This window comes from Sciurus vulgaris (assembly GCF_902686455.1).
Source record: "Sciurus vulgaris genome assembly, chromosome: 8".
In the NCBI taxonomy this organism is placed as follows: domain Eukaryota; kingdom Metazoa; phylum Chordata; class Mammalia; order Rodentia; family Sciuridae; genus Sciurus; species Sciurus vulgaris.
This window is the reverse complement of record NC_136468.1, coordinates 20,160,197-20,168,497: the sequence shown is the minus strand read 5'-3', so window position 1 is coordinate 20,168,497 and position 8,301 is coordinate 20,160,197. Positions and strand designations below refer to the sequence as shown.

Here is an 8,301-nt window from a genome sequence, read left to right as displayed (position 1 = left end):
CTATAAGAAAATTTTTTTCGAGTAACAGCAAACACTTATTATTTTTTAAATGAGGAACTAACATAAACACTTTACATATACAAAGTCATGACAGAGTCTTCTCTGCTAACCCATAAATGAGCTTCATTCAGCCATTACGTACCATTAGATCATGGCTATTCTTATTTTATGGTTTTAGATGAATAACTGCAAGATATAGTAATATAAATATTGATTTTCCAGATTTAGCAATTGCTATAAATAGAGTTTTCAGGACTACATCATATGTTTATTTTAAAATGCATATATATGACTTCAGCCTCTATAATATCATCAGGGGTTAACAGTTTTATAAATTTATAAACACTAAATTAAAATGAAACAATCTAAAAAATACATTAAGAGGCATCTAGTTTCTTATAGGCTTCTTCAAATGAACGTTGACAAGTTCTTCATTTGAGATGAATTTCGAAGATCATTCAACTTCTGTAGAAGAACATTCTGGTTTGGAATTAGCATCAAAATTTCTTTCTGAAGAGTGGATGCTTTAAGACTGTTCTGAGAAAGTTCTAGAAGAGAGAGTACTCCACTACAACCCATTTGAGGCATCTGTTTTACCTTCTCCTCCTCGTCTTCTACCTCATGTGACACAATCCAAACTTGGTTCTTTAGTCTCTGAATATTTCCAGTCATCAATTCTGTGGTCTCTATTATTTATCCATTTCTCCCTATAATAATGCCAGACCTTCCTTATTAGCTCTGTCTTCTGCCTTCTCCATTTTCAGTAGATTTGACACGTTAGTTAAATATTTCAGTTTCTTGGGAAGAACTTTCATGGTTTCACACAATGGTAGCAATCTTTTCTTCAGGTAGTTGAGATGATATTAAAATTGTTCTTTTTCTTTAAAATATTTCTTTAGTTGTAGATGGACACAATACCTTTATTTTATTTATTTATTTTTATGTGGTGCTGAGGATCGAACCCAGTGCCTCACACATACTAGGTAAGCGCTTTACCACTAAGCCACAATCCCAGCCCCCAAATTTTTCTTTTTTTAAAAATATTATTCCTCAGAATTGCTATTCTAACTGGTTCTATCATAGTTTGCAAATGGTACTCTTTGAAAGAGGTTGCCAGGTTTCTCTCTTGTCAGATGCTATCTTTATCTGTTTTAGATTAATATGTTTTGTTTGTCCTCTTTCTCTGACAACTCCAGTTCTTCATTATAGATTTTTCTTTTTAAATTTCTTTTCAATGGTTGAGACATTTTCTTAGAAGCATTTATTTGACCAAGTACCTCGATCAGCAACCTGTAATTTTTTCTTTTCTGGTACCCAGAATTGAACCCAGGGCACCTAACCACTGAACCACATCCCCAGCTCTTTTTGTTTTTTGTGTTTAGACAGGCTTTCACTAAGTTGCCAAGGGCCTCACTAAGTTTCTAAGGCTGGCCTCAAACTTGCAATCCTTCTGCCTCAGCCTCCTGAGTCCCTGGGATTACAGGCATGCGTGACTATCCCCCCTTGCATCCTGTAATTTTTACATGGTGACTACTGTCTGCTTCTTAATATAATCTCTGACAGTGCTGTAGTCTAATTTCACTTTTGTTGAATTCACTTTTTGATATTTGCATGACTTTGTTCATGGAGTTCCTCATAAATATATTACTTTAGTTAATGTGTGCAGTAGAGTGGCAGCAATCACATAAGATCCGAGAAAAAAGGGCAGAGAAATTAGCATCCGTAAAATTGCAAGACTTTTCACATGATTAATTTCTTTATTGCAATCTTCTAATACATTCAGCGAAAAATAGCCAATCAAATCCCTTGTTTGCTATCATTAAAAAAAACAAGTGGCATGTGTTAAAGTCTAGAAAACAGTGGAGCCCTCTTTTCCTGCAGCAGCTGTGGTTGGAGGGAAGGTCGAGGGGAGAAGTTGCAAGGACAGGGCCCCAGAGTGCCACCCTTGGTCAACAGGAACTCTAGTAGCAGCTCATTGTACTTTATGGTAATGAGAAACGTTTTCATTAAAGCAGAAAATGGGTGGCATTACACAGAACTGTCACTTTTCTGGGTAAAGGAAAGTGACTGAGGAAGTATTTAAGTCCGCTCTCAGGCCTGAAATCCTTTGCCTTTATTCCCAGGAAGCAGAACCAGAGTCTGCCTCCAGATGTTTCTGAATGGATTTAGTGTGGAGCTTGAAATGCAGGTCCCTTGTTTAATGGAGAAAGCCAGGGGGCCTGCCTCTTTAGGGCCGGTTTTTAGTACCTATTCTTTTCTATGTGTGTGTGTGTGGGGGGGCACTGGTGGGGGGAGTTGAACGAGAGAAGGATGGAGAGAAAGAGAGAATGCAAGAAAAAGCAAGATTGCATAATTTTATGCATGAAACCCTGAACCTATGTTTTGAAAGCACGGAAGATGAGCTGATGTATGTAGCTATTACCTGATTTAGTCTGAAACTAGGCAAAATCAAAGCAAGCTAATCCAAGTGAGTTCAAAAGAACAGGATGCTTCCCCAAGCATGATCTCTGAGCCTGCCTGTCACAATAGTGACTTGCCCCTCTTTCCTGAGGGACCTCAGCCTCTGTCCCTGTTCTCCTTTGAGCAGCCTTGGAAGGCCCTTCTGTCCGCAGTGGAAAGGCCTCCTCCCCCAGGAAGACTTCCCTGATGAGGAAATCCCACAGGCCTGGAATTGCGCCCTCTTGTGACACTTACTTTGCTCTACTTTATATCATAGCCATTTATATTTACTTCTTGTCTCTCCTGTTGATTTGTTAGCTCTCAACAAGCTAACAAATTGCTTCCAGTTTACAGATGGAGGACATGAGGCTTAAGGAAATTTAAAAATTTGCAGAAGGACCCATATAGCTGGTAAGTGAGAAAACGTCGATTCAGACCTGGGGAATCGAATTCAGTATGCCAGCCACACCATGTTGTGCACCTAGCCTGAGGAGTGTGCATTGTAAATGAAGTGAGCCTGATGTCACAACAAACGTGGTCTTTGATTCCTGGTGGGGAGGGACCTCAGATTGGAACACAGCAATGGAAGATCATACCCTGTTCCCAAATGAGTCTATAATAAAGGCAAGATTTGTGAACATATTACATATATTTTACGTATGTACCTCCTCATTACCTTTAGCACAGTACCTTGCGCTTTAAAGTCACAGTGTTTAGTTAATAAAATAAATGCATCCAAAGCTAGACCTGCTGCTCAGTAGTACCTGTAACCTGTTCTTATAAGAGAGGATAAAGGGGAGTTAATAGCCCATGTTCTCAATTAGTCAAATAAATACCTGCCCTATTTTTTCCATCACCACTACGGATCAAGCCTTTTACATTTGGTCAGGTTGATTGAGTAGTAGTTGAGAGTTTAATGGTTTAAGTGAACATTTTTCTTTTTCTGCTTTTTCTCTTCCTTTGGAACAGATGAAACTGTGCTGGACAAAAAGGGAAAATATCTGGGTGGGAGAAATCGGGTGGGGCCAGTTAAACTTGCATTCCGCCACTGGGTTTAGTTGAAAATACCAAGCTGTTTTCAAGAACTCTGGATTAGACTGCTTTCCTCACACTGGATTCTGGGGTGTCTTCTTCAAAGAACCGAAAGCAGAAAGATTTGGGAGCTGAGACTTAATCTGAACAAAAGGTACTATTTTAAGTCAAAACATCTGCTGGCAGAGGGGTGGAGGGGGGACTGAATTGAACTTGAATTCCAAGGGGCAATTGCCATTCAGTACTTACCCCTCAGATTATCTTCTCCAATAATTTTTCTCTGCTTGCATTAAATTTTTTTTTTTTGTTTAAAAGCAGGAATGTCATTTTGCCACCCAGCAGAAATAGCAAATTAAAATATACTCTGGAAAAATGAAGTGTTAATAATCATTGGTTACATCTATGATAAAAGTGCTTATGTTGGTTTACTTTGATAATGCTGAAGATGGTGGTAACAACACATTTAGAGTGTTAACACCCTGTTAATGCACGGATTTCAAAGAATAAACATTTTGTAAAATAATCAAATAAAATACACTTTGGCTTCCTGGAATGTGCTAGAAGTTATGTCTTCATCTTTCAATTCTTTTATAAAATGTGTGGTGTGCTGTGCTGGTGTAAACAACTCCTGTCCTTTCTGTTAAGCATCCAAAAATTGGAGGAATTTAGAAACCTTTTTTGTTGTGGGGGTGGTGGTATTTACTTCCTAGTGTGTGATACAGAGTGTTATCCATCCACTTGTTGTGGGTTCGATGAAGTGGCTGCTCAGTGGGGCATGGCTGGAGAGAGGCTATGGGGCAGTCGGTGAGAAGAGTTACTGGAGATGGAATCTCTAGCAAACATCCAACTGTGGGAGTTTCTCATTACCACTACATATAGCACACATCTAATTATCAGTTCTACTCTTAGTCCTACTAAGTTCTGTCCACTATCAGAAATTGTAATTAAGTTTATCCTTCTGGCCTGGTGGCCCTTAACAAAGTTCCAAAGCAAATCACTGTGTTCTCTAATTTGTCCATTCTCTATCGTGTTTCCATTCCCAGGTTACTCATGTCAGAACTTCCTTGACGGCAATATGGCTCAGCCTCCCTTTATTATAGACTCATTTGGGAACAGGGTATGATCTTCCATTGCTGTGTTCCAATCTGAGGTCCCTCCCCACCAGGAATCAAAGACCACGTTTGTTGTGACATCAGGCTCACTTCATTTACAATGCACACTCCTCAGGCTAGGTGCACAACATGGTGTGGCTGGCATATTGAATTCGATTCCCCAGGTCTGAATCTCACTTACCAGCTATATGGGTCCTTCTGCAAATTTTTAAATTTCCTTAAGCCTCATGTCCTCCATCTGTAAACTGGAAGCAATAATAGCATCTACGTTTGTAGGATTGTTCCTCAGAACTAAAAGAGATACACAGATGGTAAATTCTCAGTCAATGAGAGCTATTATTAGTATAAAGATTTTGAGGCTGCAAACATCATTTCCATCTCCCACTTGCCTTCCAATATTTTGGGGGTGAAAATCACCAGGCATCTCCCATATACTTTGATTCATCTTCACATCTTGTTTACTATCCTCCATGGAAAGCACTTTCACAGACTTATCAAGCTGATTATCTCCCTCTCCTTCTTCATTTAACTTCCAGATCTTCCATTCTCTTCCATTTTCTCTACCATTGTTTAAGAAAATTCTTAAACAACTGAGTCTTGTGATTCCTTGCCCAAGGCCTCATAATTTCAGATAATGTTGCTGATGCAACATTTTAAGTTCAAGATGAGCCAGAAGGAGATTTCTAGAAGAAAATTACTGGGGTTCTTCAAGTGGCCACAGTGTCAGGAAGAGTGGACCTGAGAGCCTGGTGATCCATCTTGGGTACATGGACATGTCTTAGGATGCTTCGATACAGGTAAAGTAGGAGCGTTGAAGCCATCCTCTTGATACCAGAGAAATCTGTTAGTGACAATCATCAGCCAAATAATTTCCAAGTTAATTATTTTGCATTTTTGTAAATACAAAATGCATTTGTCCACCCAGCTCAAGATCTCAAAGGAATAAGAGATGACTTCAATATGTTAAGGTTTAGCTGCTTCCCTTGGCTACCCCCAGTCATCCAAATTATGAAAGTAGAACTATATATTGTAGAGTGATACCTTCATAAATCTATTTCTAAAAGCCAGAGAAGAAACATCACAAGTGGGGAATTTCATATGTGTCCACGCATGTACAGAGTTCAGGCTCAAGAAGATAAATGTGTCAAGAACGCGTAACTGCTGCCGAGTAATTATGCAACTTGCATCTCTGCCAGTAAATTTTGAGCCTGATTTATGTCAGATTGGACCATAAATTCACTTTTTGCACCAATTATCAAAAATATACTTTACAATCTTGAATATATTACTTTCGGAGAGAAAAATAAACAATGGAATGTTAGGTTGGATCCACGCTGCCAACTCTGGAGGACTGGGGTGGGATGGAGTGTGTCTTGAGAAGGCAAGGCTCAGCTCTGCATAGAGAATTGGAACTAAGGATCCAGAAACTGTGGTGACTTTACAACCCTGGGTCTGAGCTCTCTTGCAAGAAAATAATGAGAGCAGGCGTCTTACATTCTGTGGACAAAATGGGTGTATCAACTCGTTGACTGAAGAAATAGAGGGAATTGTTCCGAGGGAATGGACGCCTTGCACTCTCCATGCTGTGTGCTCCTCATCTGTGCCAGGTGCCACCAGCCATGCCCTCTAAATCTGCAGGGCTTTTCCAGCGCATCTCAGTCCTAGAGAATTCCTTCCTTTGAAAAATACCGATGTTTAGGTTCAACCAAGAAGTGTTAGTTAATTGGACAGGGATGTGGCCTGGGGTTGCTAGTTTTTCTAAAGCAGATAAGAAACTCTGGCTCTGACCAACTGCCCTGGGAGTGAGTGGCTCTTGCCTTGTAAGGACAATGATAAAGTCCACCTGCAGGGATGCAAACAGGGCCACCTCAGGGTCTCTTCCCCATTGTCGTTGCCCTTTCTTCTTCATGGTCTTTATTCTTCTGCCTTGTAGTATTAACCCTTGACTATGGATTTTCTTGTTCATATTGCCTATAATTTCATGCTTCTGTTTCTTATCTAAAATTTCATGCTGCTAGTCCCATCCTGGCCTGCTCTGGGACCAGAAGATGTGTCCTTTCCTTCTGATTGCTTGCATTTTCTGTTTTAAGCCTAGTCCTCCGGATTTCCCAGCTGCCTTTGCAAGTTCCTGTAGCTACTCTGACTTGAGGCAGTCTTGCCTGTTGGAATCTGACTTCCACTCCCTCCCCGGGGGCAAGATCCTGGCGACCTCTCTACAGGCAGCCCCTGAACATATTTACTCAGCATGTGACTTCTGTGGGATGGGACGAGGTCTTATCCATCTATATGCGCCTCTTTGCTATGGGAGATATCAGGAATGCAGTTCTGGGTGAGATCAACCTGGGTCGAATCCTGGGTTGGGAGATTATAGCAGACGAAAAAGAAAAGGCCTCGGTGGCTGGGAGGCAGGTCCCTGAGCAGGGGCCTGAGCTGTGGAGGGGAGGAATGCCATGAAAGGAAGACAAGAGGGGATGCGAGCACCTCAGTCTCCTTTCCCAGGTGTGCATTATAGGTGTCAGCGTGGACCCCTGTAGCAACGCAACTGCGGTTGTCATTTTTAAAACTCGGCCTCACCTCATCTTCACAACTGTTTAATATCACCCTTGTCTCAAGGTATACACACAGAACAAAAATGTAAGTTGAAAAGAAGATGTTAACAAAAGTCATACATGTATTCTCATTTTCCATAATTGAAATGGTATAAGTGAACTAAAACTATTGACCCCTGCACCGAATCCCTTTGGATCGCAAAGCTTCCTTTGCTAACAGATGTGCAGTCCTTCTGTTTTACATACGAAAAAGGAATACATGTACGTATGTGTGATATTGCTTTATAAGTGTGTGTTTTATATAACTGGTCTATTATCATCCATATCATGATCAAACTTCTTTCGGGCAACAGGATGTAATGGAGATCTTTAATTTCATCACACATAGACCTGATTCTACTCAGCTACTAAACTCTATGGACAGTGAAGCTGTTTCCAATTTATGTGATCACACATAATTCAGCAATGAATAGCTTTTATGTGTGCGTGAGAGTTGTTTTTTTGTTCTTGTTTTTGTTTTTTGAGATCGTGTCCCTCTATGTTGACTGGGCTTGCTTCGCATGATCCTCCTGCCGCAATGTCCTTCTTTAAGGAAGATCAGAAGAGGCCAAATTGTTAGATCATGGGTAGTGCATTTCCAGTTTAAATAAGTATTGGCAAATTTAGTCCTCGCCCAGGAATGCAAGAGAATAACCTTTTGTCCTTGTTCTGTCTCTTGACTCTTGGCTTTGCTTGTCTTATTTTTCATAGGGGAGAAGGCATTGCTTTCTTGGGGTCATAGTTATCGCTCTCCCCCTTGTCTTGTTTGCCTTCTGAGTCCTGTTTAAAAGGGTATTTCCTACCCAAAGTAATACAACTTTTTCCTCTTTTCTTCTAAATGTTTTCAGAGTTTTATATATCTTAATCTCTCTGAAAAATATTGGTGAATGGTGTGAGGTAGGGATCTAAATATTATTTTTATCCAAGATGAGAATCAGTCATCCTAATAAATTGTTAGGTGGACATGTTTTCCCTTTATCTAAAATACTACCTTTATCATATACTACTTTTTACCCTATATTCACAGATCCATTTTTGGGCTCTGCATTCTGTTCTTATGACTAAAATAATATTTGGAGCAATTATTCATTTAGTTACATTAGTCAAGGGTTATCATTATCCATCAGTGA

At 40.0% G+C, this 8,301-nt stretch overlaps 1 pseudogene across 1 annotated transcript; it reads right to left on the bottom strand.

Annotated features, from left to right (window-relative positions):
- Positions 1–377: 377 nt before the first annotated feature.
- Positions 378–6,549, bottom strand: LOC306668954 (centromere protein Q-like; annotated as a pseudogene). Its single transcript has 3 exons — positions 6,401–6,549; positions 1,008–1,290; positions 378–861 (listed from the first exon to the last, which is right to left on the bottom strand). The product of its transcript is annotated as a centromere protein Q-like (transcript).
- Between the last annotated feature and the right edge of the window lie 1,752 nt (positions 6,550–8,301).